General features: G+C 20.3%; 1 protein-coding gene across 1 annotated transcript in view; it reads right to left on the bottom strand.

The window, feature by feature from the left end:
• LOC122847820 overlaps positions 1–13,812 on the bottom strand; it is a 51,607-nt gene that overhangs the window by 32,268 nt on the left and 5,527 nt on the right. The window lies entirely within an intron of this gene.

The raw sequence follows: 13,812 nt of genomic DNA, 5'->3' as shown, positions 1-13,812 counted from the left end.
TTTTTTTTTTTTTTTTGTATTCAAATTATCAGTGTACTAGTCATCTACTTGTCTTGTCTTTTTTTCTACTGGATTAATTTCGATCAAAGAAATTTTGCAGGTGAATTTTTTTAATAACTCGTTTATCTGTTGATTTTTAAAATCGACTACAAAAATATATAAAAGATTATATTTAAAATGAAAAAAAAATATAGTTTAATAATTTCGCCATTTTTGTTCATCATTATGGCTAAGAACATTTCATGATACATTTTTTTTTTCTGTTTATAATTAAGTTATAAATACAGATATATAATTTAAAAAAATTACAGGATTAATTATAGGATTATATTTAATAAAAACCATCAAATATATAAATTAAAAATTTAAAAATGATAAATTAATTTTTTAAACTTTTCCAGGAATTAATAAAAAATTCTTTTTGTCAACTTTTATATATTTAAATACCACAAATGAGATAGTTTTCGTTATAAGTTTGATAAAAGTTTAATATTGGTTTTAATAGAAAAAAAAAAAACAAAATTTTATATTAATAAAATTATTTCAGAGTAACTAAAAAAAAAAAAGAATCGATACTTGTGTATTTAATAAAAAAAATTGAATATCAACCACAGTTATTTAACAAATTTCATGAGCTATTTGTTCATCATGTATTAAATTTAAAATAAAACACCAAACATTGTTGGTTTGATTAATTATTCAGATTTTCATTTGAAGCGAATCAATAATTTAATCAAATTTTTCTTTTATTTAATTTTCAATACTCTTGTTTAAATGTATCCATGTAAATAACAAATACTATCGGTTTTGTTAAGCTCAATTTAAATTATATTAAATTCATCAAATAACTCGAGTAGTGTCAAAATATTCTGCCATATTATTGAGGTTGAATTTTTGTTTGTTCATTAATTGATAAATAATCTATTCACACACGTGTGAGTTAGTGTTTTATATTTAAAAAGAAACATTCTGAATGCATCATTATTATGGTCATTTAATACTCTCATCATGTTGATTTGATTTTTATTTTACATCAAAGTATTTTAAAATATTTACACATACTTTTCAATTAACATAATAACTCTACAGTAAAAAAAATATTCATACACGTTAATAAATAAAAAAAAAACAACTAAAGCTCAATTTTTTAATATTTTTTTTTCAAATATTGACATTTATTTATATTAAAAAATTTTCAATCTAAAAAAAAAAATCAGTATTTCAATTTTAATACTCGAAACTAGTTAACAGCAAGAAAAAAAAATTTTTTTTTTTTTCGTAAAATAATAAATAAAAGAATGAAAGTATAAATAAATAAAAAAAAAAAATATAGAATCATAAAAATGACAAAATGTCGAGAATGGTAAAATGAATATTTTCAACCTAGATTGTACACATATATACACTAGGTTATTGTTGACTTTAATAAAACAGAAAATAGTGAATGAAAAAAAAAAAAAAATTAAAGTAAAAATAATACAAGTGCAAACATTTTATATTAAAATTATTCGAAAAAAATATAGTAAAAAATTTAATATTTTATTTATAAAGTATATATGAATTTTAAAATACAAATTTTTTGATTTATTTATGTAGAAATGTAAACAAATGAAAAGTTAATAAATGTTTTATTGTATATCGTTGAAAATTTGTTGGTTTTGCTTTGAGTATGTATCAGGCTTGATTACAGTACATCTTGTATGTATTCCAATAATTTGAGTTACTGGAATGAACGTTCAAAGGCCTTTGTGTTTAGCAAGCTCATGACCATAGTCGATTGAGTACATGCATCTCAAAATTGTACTGCTATTGAAATTCATGAAATTTTTATATATTTAAATTTACTAACGTAAAAATATTCTTTACATATTATAAAGTTACATGGAAATCACAGTTTCATTAAAAAGTTTCTACTGAATTTTATTTTTAAAAAATTAATAATTAAAAATAACAAAAATGAAACTAAAAATTCAAGCATTATTTTATCAATGGGAATTTTAATTTTTTTTTAAATTAATCCACTATGAGTATGTCATTAAAATAATGACTGTTTTATTGAATTTTGTTTTATTATTATTTTATAAAAATATTCACCAGAAAAATTATGTTTTTATAAAACATTTTAAATATGTCATTAAAATTCTATACAAATTGAAATTTTAGTGTATACTTGAAAATATAATATATTTTAAATTGAGTTAAAATATAAACCATTGTGTATGTGATTTGTTTATTTTTTTTTTTTTAATTTAATGTAAATTTATTCATTTAAAATATGGATAATTATTTTTTTTTTTACCTCAAATAATTTTAGTATTAAAAATATAAAATATCAAAAAAAAAAAAATTATATCAAGATAAAAATTACAGAATATTTTCATTTACTTATTTTTGAAAAGTTTTATATACACATTGTCATATAAAATAAAAAAAAATTACGGATATGAATAAACTTTTACAGCTTTTAAAAAACTCGGTATGTAAAAAATTAGTAACACAAAGGAATTCGTCATAGAGATAAAAAGAATTACAAAATAAAAATAAAAAAATGATAAAAATTTAAACTCATTGTTATTCTAAAGTTGTAAAAATTATAACAAAAGATTCATAAATTTTGTGCGTCAAGGGTAGATGATACCAGTCAAGCACAGAATTATTTTATTTTCATTTTTACTATTTTTTTTTTTTGCATGATAATTCGTAGAAACTGCTAGAAGCACGTGGTTTCACATCACTAAATTGTTGGAAATTTAAATTTAATTCATTTAAATTTTGAATTTAATTATAAAAATTAAAATATTCATATATTAAATTATGTTTTTTTAGACAACTGATACCATTGATAAATCAAACAATTTCATGATGAAATTAATCAACAAAAATTTTACAAATAAAATGAATTTTGACTTGAAAATATTTCAAATATTTCAATGAAAGCAATTATTCATTAAAGATTGTATTTAATTATCAACAGCATGGAATATTGTGTAAATAATTTTCATTAATATCAGTATTAATTCAAATATTTCGATGTTAATAAATTTTGTAATTTCTGTGACCCTGGTAAATATTTGATATTGCAATATTACAATCATGTTAATATGTAAAATTTAATATTGGTTTGTACATGTATAAACCACATTTACTAAACCATCATAAACTAATTACCAATATTATATTAATTATTAATTATTTTTTAATTGACAAAAAATATAAAATAATCCAACAAATTTTATTCAAAGCATCATCATTTTAAAATAATTATTTATTAAAATTAAATTTAATAAAATATTTATTTTAAATTTTCTCTAAAATTCAAAAAATAATTAATTTTTTTTGGCTTTTTTAAATGTCACATTTTTAAAAGAGAAAAATGTACAAATAAATTTGATGGTTTTTCTTGCATGCAGATACAAGTCTACGCTTTTTCGTGTGACTTATTATATTTTTTTTTCAAACGAAAGAAAATTCTCTGAGAAATTCGATGCTTCTGATGCGCAAACACTGAAAATCCCCGGGCTGACTTTCCTTCATATCCGGCTTAGCAAAGCACATATTTTTAACAATATGATTTTTTTTTTTTTTTTTCATTTTATTTAGGTTTTTTCTATTATATACTTTTCTTATTTTCCCCTTACATTTGACGGACCCTTATCTACTACCAAGACAAATTTTACACTTTGAAGTATTTTTTAAAAAAATTACTTTTTTTTTTTCTTACATTCTAAATATTTCAGTGAATGAAAGACAAGGCTGCAAGCAAAATTCTCGTTATTAGGTCAAATGGATTTTCCGTTGAACTTTTGGCCTCAACAAAACTCCATTAAAACTCATTTTTTATTTTTTTTTTATTTTAAATTTATTATTATATATTTTCCAAATATATAAAAAAAAAAAATTAGTAAATTATTTATTTATTTAAATTTCGTGTTATTTTTATTGCACGAGTGATAAAATAAATGTCTACATACGATAAATATTATAATACAAACTAGAAATTTTTTTTTTATATCTAGGTTAATCTCGTAACAATGACGAGTTTATATTTTAAGCATTAGGGATGATTTTTTTTTTTTATCCCTTATTTCCTTATTCTTTGTTTTGTCAATTGATGTGGTGAATTGTGACGTCGAAAACGATAATACTCAAAGTTTCATATACAACTGTATAGAACAAAAAAAAAAAAAGAAAAAAATAATAATACAAAATTGTAGAAGGGGGTGGAAAAAAAGGGGGGGTTCTAACATTGGTCCAGGAGTTTAAGCTCCATCGATTTTGGATATAGTCTTCTCTCTGTGCGGGCAATTCTACCTTCTCAATGCATGGGGAGGCTTTCAGCTTTTGTCCCCTATTTGTACTTTTTTTTATTTTTATTTTTTTTTATTCTCGTATTTACTGGATGATAGTTACATCGTATGTTTCACTTTTATATTCAAAAAGAATAGTATTTTTTTTTTTTTTATTTTTTAAACATGAGAGAATAAATGCGAAGGCGTTGAGCTCGAGTGGAAAAACTTGAAATGAAACATGATAAAAACGAGAAAAAGATTTACAATGTTAACCATATTTTTATTTATTTATTTATTTTAAAAAGTTCAGGATAAAATAAACGACATAAAAAAATACTTGAGTGCATAACAAAAATATAAAAAAAAAAATTCAACTAGGGGTATATGAAAAAAAAAAAAAAAAAAATTGATAATAAAATGAATAAATAAATAAAAATACAAGATATGTTTTATATTTTTTATAGACATACATAAAAAAAAAAAAAAGACAAAAAGTAAATAAATTGGGATAATGAAATTTTGCCTGAAGGATATATGTGTTTATATTTTTTTATTTATTTTTTTTTTCAAGTGTGTGTCACACTTGAAAAAGTAAAAATTGTTCATTGGAGTTTATGAGAATATGTGATAAAAAAAATATTGGATAAATACACGTACAATTTTTATATATGTATAGTACAGTAGTCGACAGTCGATGTCCTGGCCAGAATCAACAGTTTGCTCTATCGATTGGCCGCGTGGCCCATATGCTACACTGTGGCACACAACATAGATATATGTACACTACCCGTGCCTCTTCCAGGGCTAAAGGAAAAAAATAACCCACACAAATGAGGGAAAAAATAAAATAAATAAATACAAAAGTAAACATCAGTAAACCCCTAAATACTTCAAATCTATTTTCCTAAAGCTCCAAAAATAATAATAAAAAAACAAAGCGGGAAAAATACGAAATATAAATGAAAAAAAAAAAAAACAGAAAAATAATAGTAATAAGCAACGGAGTAGTCCGATGTAAATTGGAAACAAAAAAAAGGAATACTCGCCTTCACCCAAGCAATTATCTTTTCCGAAAATAAAATAGAAATAACAAAAAAAAAAAAAATTGAATTATTATTTTGTATAGTTTGAATATGGGTCAGTTAAAATATAGAAATTTATTTATTCATTATTTTTTATAAATATAATATTATAGCCAATTTTTAACAAGATAAAATAAATGATAAATAATCAGTATGAAAATTAACTTGATAATAAAATAGAAATAAATTTTAAAATGAAAAAATAATTGCTATTATTTTACAATATTTTTTCAATATTATTTATGATTAAATATATTTTTTTTTATTGTAAGAACAAAAAAAAGTTAGAAGTGATACGTAAAACTTTATAACGTCGTTGGCTGAACGATTTTATTTTTTTTCTCTCTTGTATATTGCTATGCTATTATCAAACATGAGAATTTTTTAAAATTCAAATAAAATTGAATGAAATCATAGAAACGATGAAGAAGCTACTACTCATTCTCGTGATATTAAATATCTCAGAATTACAAGTCAATAACATCGTTATTCTCAAAATTTAATTCCATAAATTTTCATATTAAAAGCTTATAAAAATTATTAAATAACATCAATATCATAAACTCAATGTTCAAGTGAGTATTATCATATTTCATACTTGAGAATTTTTATTCAAAAAATAATCAGCAATGAAAAATTAACCCGACAGCAAGTGTTTCAGTAGTACAAGTCAACCAATGTCAGACATTCACTAGATTCACGTCCAAAAAAACAACATTTAAATTATTTATAATTTATTTATAATTCATTTAACTTGGCTAAAGCTAAAATATATATTAAATCAAAAAAATTATTCATAATTATAATTAATAAGCAATTTGAAAATTAATTTTTGTTAAAATCCTTTTTTTTTTTTTTTTCATTATCATCAAAACGATTTGCAATTTGTATGAAAAACTCATCATGAATCATAAAGCCATTAGTATTATCCACATCGTGTGCTTTTATATAAAAAAAAAAAAAAATTGTCAATTCCATTTTTATGTTGTTTTAAATTATCGTCAAGTGTTTTCAATCGTCACATAAAATATTTAGTTTGGCTATGTCTCTGTCATGTTGAAAATAACAAAAATAAAAAAACCAATAACCAAAAATAATATCAATATTGAATTATTATAATTATTATTTTAATATAAATTATATATTAAAAGTAAATCATTTAAAAATACAGTTCATTGAATTTTTTTAAGCATCAATGATTTTAATTAAATGAATAATAATAATTATTATTTAAAATTTAAAATCAATATAATTTATATAATTAATATCAATTTTTCAATTTAATTATTATGATTTATTTAATTATTGCATCAGTAAATTGAAATATTTTTTAAAATAAAATTTACATTTCAATTTTTATTTATTTTTTATTCGAAATTTGATATTACAAGTAAAATATTAAATATCAATTTATTGTTTATTTATTTTTACTCTATGAATTTATTATTATAAGTAAAATATTTAACTGAAATTTATTATTAACTATATTTTTCTTTTTTAAGATGATAAATTTGTTATTTTTTGGCTATTAATGGGCTTGTGGTTTAACACTATTTATAGTTACATGTTTATTACATTGGTTCGCTGACAATATATATATTTATTGATAATATTACAAACGACCATCGGAGCTTGATCGACTTTTACTCATTCCACTAAATTCAAAGCATGTACTGATCGGTTTTCTAAATATATAGATGCATATATCTTATGTGGTTTGCTTTGTGGCCATACTTGTATCAAATTGTAAAAGCTCTAGTGCTTTTAACAATCAATATTTATCAATACACCTTTTAATTATAAATGTCACTCGGGTTTTTTTAGTTTATTTTTAATTTTTAATGATAAATATTTTCATTTATTAAAATATAAATACATATTTTTTTTTTTGTGTCATTACTTTTTGGCAAACATAATTTACATCTTTGTAAATTTTCTCAATTTTTAAACTTCTAAAATAAGATGCTCCAGTTATTGGTGTTTTAAAAAAAAATCAATAAAATGTAATATAATATTTTTCGTTTATTCTATTTTATTTTCAAAATATTTTTCTATCAATAATTAATTATGATAATTGAAATATAAAATGATAAATAATTTTTTTTCATCTGCCTGATTTTTGTTGAATTTAATTTACCAATTAACTTTGAATTTTATTAATTTTAATATTCATTATAATAAGATGCTCCAATTGTTTTGTTTTAATTAATTCAATTTTAATTTTCTTCATTCAAATTCCTTTGTTATGAATAGAATTTAATTTTCGTGTAAAAATTTTTTAAAATATTATTTTTAATTTTTACATTATAATAATACGTACACTATTATTTTTCTTTGTTTTATTATAAATTCATATATGAAATTTGATTTAATTTAATTTATCAAAACCCTACAATATTTTATTAATGTTTGTAAAATTTATACATGTATATAGATTCTTGAAACTTAATATTCAAATTTATAATAATTATTATTATTTTTAATATTTATTAAACATGATATTCAACGTCAGCATATCAGTTTTGTGAAAAATCATGTTTAAATTAAGTTAGTCATGAAATGTCGAAGATAAAAATGATTAATATAAAAAAAAAAACAATAAAATTTTTACGTCAAAAATAAAAATTATTACTAAATCAAACGGTTTTTTAAAGTCTGGTTTTTTATTGTTATTTTATAGAGTCTTTATATGCGGGTAATAAAAAATTTATTGCCATAGGTGAAAATATATATTTGTCATGCAAAAAAAAAAACGTATATCATACTTGAAAAATCTCATGAAAGATTATTGCTCAAGGCATATACGTGAATCATCTGTCTCGCCAAACTTAGTGCAATTTATTTTTTAAAAAAAATCCATATTTCATTGGGATATAAATTATTCCAAATTCATTAATCAATATGTTTTTTTTTTTTTTTATTTATAAATTTTTTTTCACAAACTTTTAATAAATAAAATAATTGTTTTTTTTTTTTTTCCAATTTATTTCGATAACTTTCTTATATAAAAAAAAAAAAATAAATATCATGCTGAAAGTTTGCTTGGGCAAAACGATTGGCTTGGTAAACAGCTCACGGGTAAAAATCAAGTATTGTGTGGTGAATCGATATAGGCCCCAGAAAAAAATAAATAAATAAAAAACTTGAGCAAACATCGACTTGTTGCCTTTTTTACTTTTTTTTATTATTTTTATATTTTCATTTTCACTGAAGCATATTGAAAAGAAAAAATAAAAAAATTATAAATAAAATTTTCCACTCGAGATTTATAAGATAAAAAATTGAAATCAGATAAAAGGTATAATGTTAAATGTGAATAAAATTAAATCGACATTTACCTTGAATAAAAAAATCATTTAAAATTAAAAAATAAAAGAAAAAATTACCAACAAATGACAAAGAGAAAGTTCTCATTTCAAATCGTTAATTACAATTTCAATTTAATCTAGAGTACTTTTTTTTTTTTGTCTTGAAATACCTGAGCATTGTTGATTAATAGATTTTAATTAAAAATATAAATAAATAAATAAAAACAATAATTTCAACGATTGAATGAAAAAAAAAATTATTTATTTTATATTCAATTTGGATTGAAAATTTTTTAAAATAATTAATCATCGTTATTATTATCAATTTATTTATAAATATAAAATTTATACTACATACTCTAATAAATAAATTTGCTAATTCTATATATATTTATATTTAATTTTATTATATTTTTCAATTTTTATCTCATGTTTATTTGTTAAATTATCATTCATACGTATGGTTTTTTGAATTTTTTTGCATATAAAAATATTCAATTTGTTTTATTTATGTAAATTTAAGAGTTTTTTAAAAAAAAGAAAATCAACGACGATTTGATTGGTATATCCATTTATATAAATAACAATTGTTTTAAATTTGCATTTATTAAAATCAAACTACTACCTGTTGTACTTTTGAATCAGTGATAGCAAACATTAAGGAAACTTGGTCTTGAATGAATTTAGGTCATCCAAGTAGGTCAGCAAGATGCCAAACTATCTATATTCCAAAAATAAACAAACAATAAATAAATAAATAATAATTCAATGAAAAATATTTTTAAACTTGTCTGGTTTTAAAAATGAAATAAATATTTATAAATAATAAAAAAATTCAATAGATAAATTTAATCTATTATTTACTCTATTGAATCAATAATTATTTAATGGTGGTTAATTCAAAATGAAAAAATAAATAAATAAATATTTAGTTTTATATTTAAATAAATATAAAACTTTTTTATTTGAATTTTATAAAACTTTGAAAAATAAACCACATAAATTTGAGATAACTCTGTGATTAAGGGTGTAAAAAATAAAATTAATATTTACAAAGTTGTTTATAAATGTATACAGAAATTAAGGAATATAAATTTTATATATTTAAATATAATTATAAATATTCCATAAATTAGAGTAATGAAGAATAAATTTACTGGATAAAAGAGTTAATATCGAACTTTTGATTAAGGTTATTTTAATCTTGAATTTTAACTTTTGTAATTTATTGTATAATATTTATAATATATAGAATAATATGTATTCAAAATACGTAATATAACTTGACGAAAAATTAAAGATAAATATACAAAGGGTAGTTTTGTAATAGGGATGGGTCAAAATGTCGTTAATGAAAACCAAGAGGAGTGAAATGAAATTGGGAGTTTGGTAAATATTTGTTCGTAGTTCATATATAAAGTGTGAACAAAGTTACAGTAGTAGTGGTTTCTGTGTACACAGTGTCACTGTTTATTGAGAAACAAAAAAAACAAAAAAATTATTCTCAAAGTATAGGTTTTTTTTTTTCAAAATATTAAATCAATGAAAATAAAAATTCTATTTATATTTATTTTAGTTGGTATTTAACAAATAAATATATTAATTAAAAATTAAAATTAATTATAATAATTTTAACTCAATTTATTTATTTACAAAAATTAAATAATAAAAAGAAAAATAAATAATTTTTAGTAATTATAATTTTCATCTTGTTTTTTGTTTTTCAAGTAAATATATTTATGATAAAAAAATATTCTTTATTTATTCAATTAATTAATTTTTATGCGAATGAAAAATTAAAATAAAAAAAATATCTAATTAATGTATAATAACATTTTTAAATTATCATAAATAAATAACAAATATAAAAAGGTTTAAATTTTTTTTTTTCATATATTTTTTCTTTTTGATTTTTCACTTGAATTTTGAAGCATAAAAATTCAAGAACATACTGAAGTTGAAGTGGAGTAGAGTCGTTTAACAAAAAACAAAAAAAAAAAAAAAATATAATAATAAATGTGTAATTTTATATAAAAATTCATGATGTTTAAATTCATGCTGAAAATATTATACTGTTGTGCTTGAAGATTCAATTACCCTAAGCTTCTCTTGAGAATATCAACCTATTCAGGTTTCACATTATAGCTTTATTTCATCTTCGACTTTTTCATTTTATTTTTTTTGTTATATTTTCATATTTATTATAATTTTTTTTTTTTTTAACCATCCTGATCCGCAATAATCTTCATCATACAATTTTTTTTTTTTTTTTTTCTTTAATAAAACTTTTAACTCATCAATGTAAAAAAAAAAAATAAAAATATTTTTGATGAAGATGAATTTGTACATCATGATCTAATCATGATACCTTCAACTTTTTTATCCCATCGAACTTTGTTATTTTACTAAAGCGATTTTCTATCACTTAATTAAACTCATCTACTTTATTTTTTTTCTTATTTAGTATTTTATTTTTTATTTTGTCATTTAACTAAAACTTTATTTCTACACGTTTCAAATTAACTTAAATTTTGTTTTTTTATTTTTCAACTTGAGATGTAACTTTTTCGAGAGTATCGTCACGAAAATAACATCAAGCAAAATTTACATTTTAACACTGTGCTTGAATGAGTTAAATAACATGTTTAAGTTTAAAATAAAATTTGTAAATACATTGGATCATGATGATAATGTAGATTAACAAAATTGTCTTGTTAATTTGTAAAAGCTGTATGTTCAATGTCAGAAATGAGGATAAAAAATTTTATAGTTTAATCAAATGATACTTGAAAAATTATTCAAGCTCAATATGTCGACTTGTATGTACTTGATGATAATTAATGAGTAAAGTTTTCACGTTAAAATTATTTATATTTTGAATCAAGACTTTTGAACAACTAGAATCTTTTCACTTGGCACTTATTTTATACTTGAATCTTTCAACTGTAAATTGTTATTCGTGATTGTGTTTAATCTCTCATAAATTTCTTTTGATTCTTTTTGATTTAATTTTTCTTTTAAGTTCACAAAGGGATATGGGTCATCTAATTTTACCCTTTTATATACGCATTTGAGAGTGTTTTTTAATATTTCAATTGATCTTTTTTTAATTTTAAAAATAAATTTTTTAACAATTAAATCAATTTTATTTTTCATTTTAACAAAGACTGTGTGTATATCTGTCATTTTAATTTTCATATCTCCCAATTTATAACAGTTATAGAAAAAAATTGTTTTTTTTTTTATCACAAAATAAAATTCAGCTCATCCGTAAAAATCCCATTTCCTATTGTCACCAGTGTATGAAAAATAATTTTTTTTTTTTTATCAAAAAGCCAGGTTGAAAAAACATAAGTACTATATATGAACAATATCACCCTCCGTAAAATACAAAAAAACAAAAAATATTGAAAATAATAACTGAAAGCTTCGGGCAATACTGAGAGTATACAAAAATAATTGGAACATTGATTCGAATTTTTTCCAATTTGCCATATCACCTCAAACTAAATTTCTATTTCGAAAAAAAAATTACTATTTGCTCAAAAATATATATTTTAAATAATTAAATTAATTGGATTTCAAACAATTACGTAATTCAAAGCTCAACAAAGTTTAAATAATTAATTTTTAATTATATTATTGAAAAACAAATTATTCAAATTTTAAAATTAAATGAAAAAATCAACAGCTTGGAAAAAAAATAAAATAGTTAATTAAAATTTTCAACTATCAAAGTAATTTTTAAATTATTTTTTCAATTTATATTTTTTTTCTTTGAACATGTTAATTGTAATTTCAATTAAATATAATTTTTTATTTCAATAGTTTTTTAATAAAATCAAAAACTACTGTAAATTTTTTTGTAATAAAAATATTTATTACCCATGGATATTTAATAATAAATAAAAAATTAAGGAAAAAAAATTCAAGGTAAATGGCATAAGTGTAGTTACAGGTTAACATGTTGATAAAAAATAAATAAAAAATAGTATTTTATCGCAACAGGTGGTGTGTTAGCACCTCGGGTATTTTCTCTTTCTCATCAGCCACAATGTTCGGCTTAAGAAGCCATCGTACTTGTGGTATGTCTTTGTCTATGTATGCTGTTAGTCACATAGAATAGCTAGGTTGCTTGGTTGACTAACAATGTACCTCAACATTTTTACACAAGGGAAAATATATAGAAAAAAAAAAAGTAGCTATATATTCTTAGACCACACTGAAAACTAACAAAAGCCATCAGCTTTACTGTCTACTACTCTGCGAATAATAAAAAAAAAAAAAACAATATAAATAATAAAAAATAAACAACAAACTAACCGAGCTATTCATTCAAGAAGCTTGCAAGTTTTTAAATAAACTTGCAGACAAAATAACTGAGTGGTGAATTTTTATTTTTTTTATTTTTATCCTGACTCACAAATTACAGATAATTGTAATCACAATTTTATTTGTTTGATAATAATTTGACAGTTAATTTATATCTTATTTTGAAATAAGTTTTCTTATAATACTGATTTGTATTATTTTTTTAAGTAAGGGTAAATAATCTTTTTTTTTTTTTCCAATAAATCATGACATTATAATCCTCGGAGTATTAATGTCGGCGTTGGAAGAATCTTAATTTTCATTTTACCACATAATATTTTGTCGGATAAATTTTATTTAGTTTATTGTTAACCCTTTTTTTTTATTAAAATATCTAGAATATTTTTTGACTAATTTTAATGATTTATTGTAATAAATTAAAGCTGTAATAATTATTCTTTTATGTCAATTGATGTAATTTTTTTTCGATTTAAAAAAGAGACTTTTTTGTACTTTGAAATTTTTATTTTATAAATATTTTTATTATTTGTTATTTTATGTTTTACTGAATTATTAGTGTTAAAAAAAAATTTAACAATTTTAAAAATTTTGATATGTCAAAAGTTTGTAAATTGAATATTTAAATTTAAAATGATTTTTTTTTTTACACGTATAACTGATAGTTTATAAATTTGTTCTTGATATATTTTGAATTTTTATAGTGTTGAAAATTAAATTGAACTTTCTAGCAAGAATAATGAGAAAGTACATAAGTTTAGTTTTAAATTGAATTTCTCAAGTGTTTTAAAAGTATTTTCTACA

The sequence above is a fragment of the Aphidius gifuensis genome, linkage group LG1 (assembly GCF_014905175.1).
Source record: "Aphidius gifuensis isolate YNYX2018 linkage group LG1, ASM1490517v1, whole genome shotgun sequence".
Lineage (NCBI taxonomy): Eukaryota > Metazoa > Arthropoda > Insecta > Hymenoptera > Braconidae > Aphidius > Aphidius gifuensis.
This window is presented reverse-complemented; position numbering and strand designations above follow the sequence as displayed.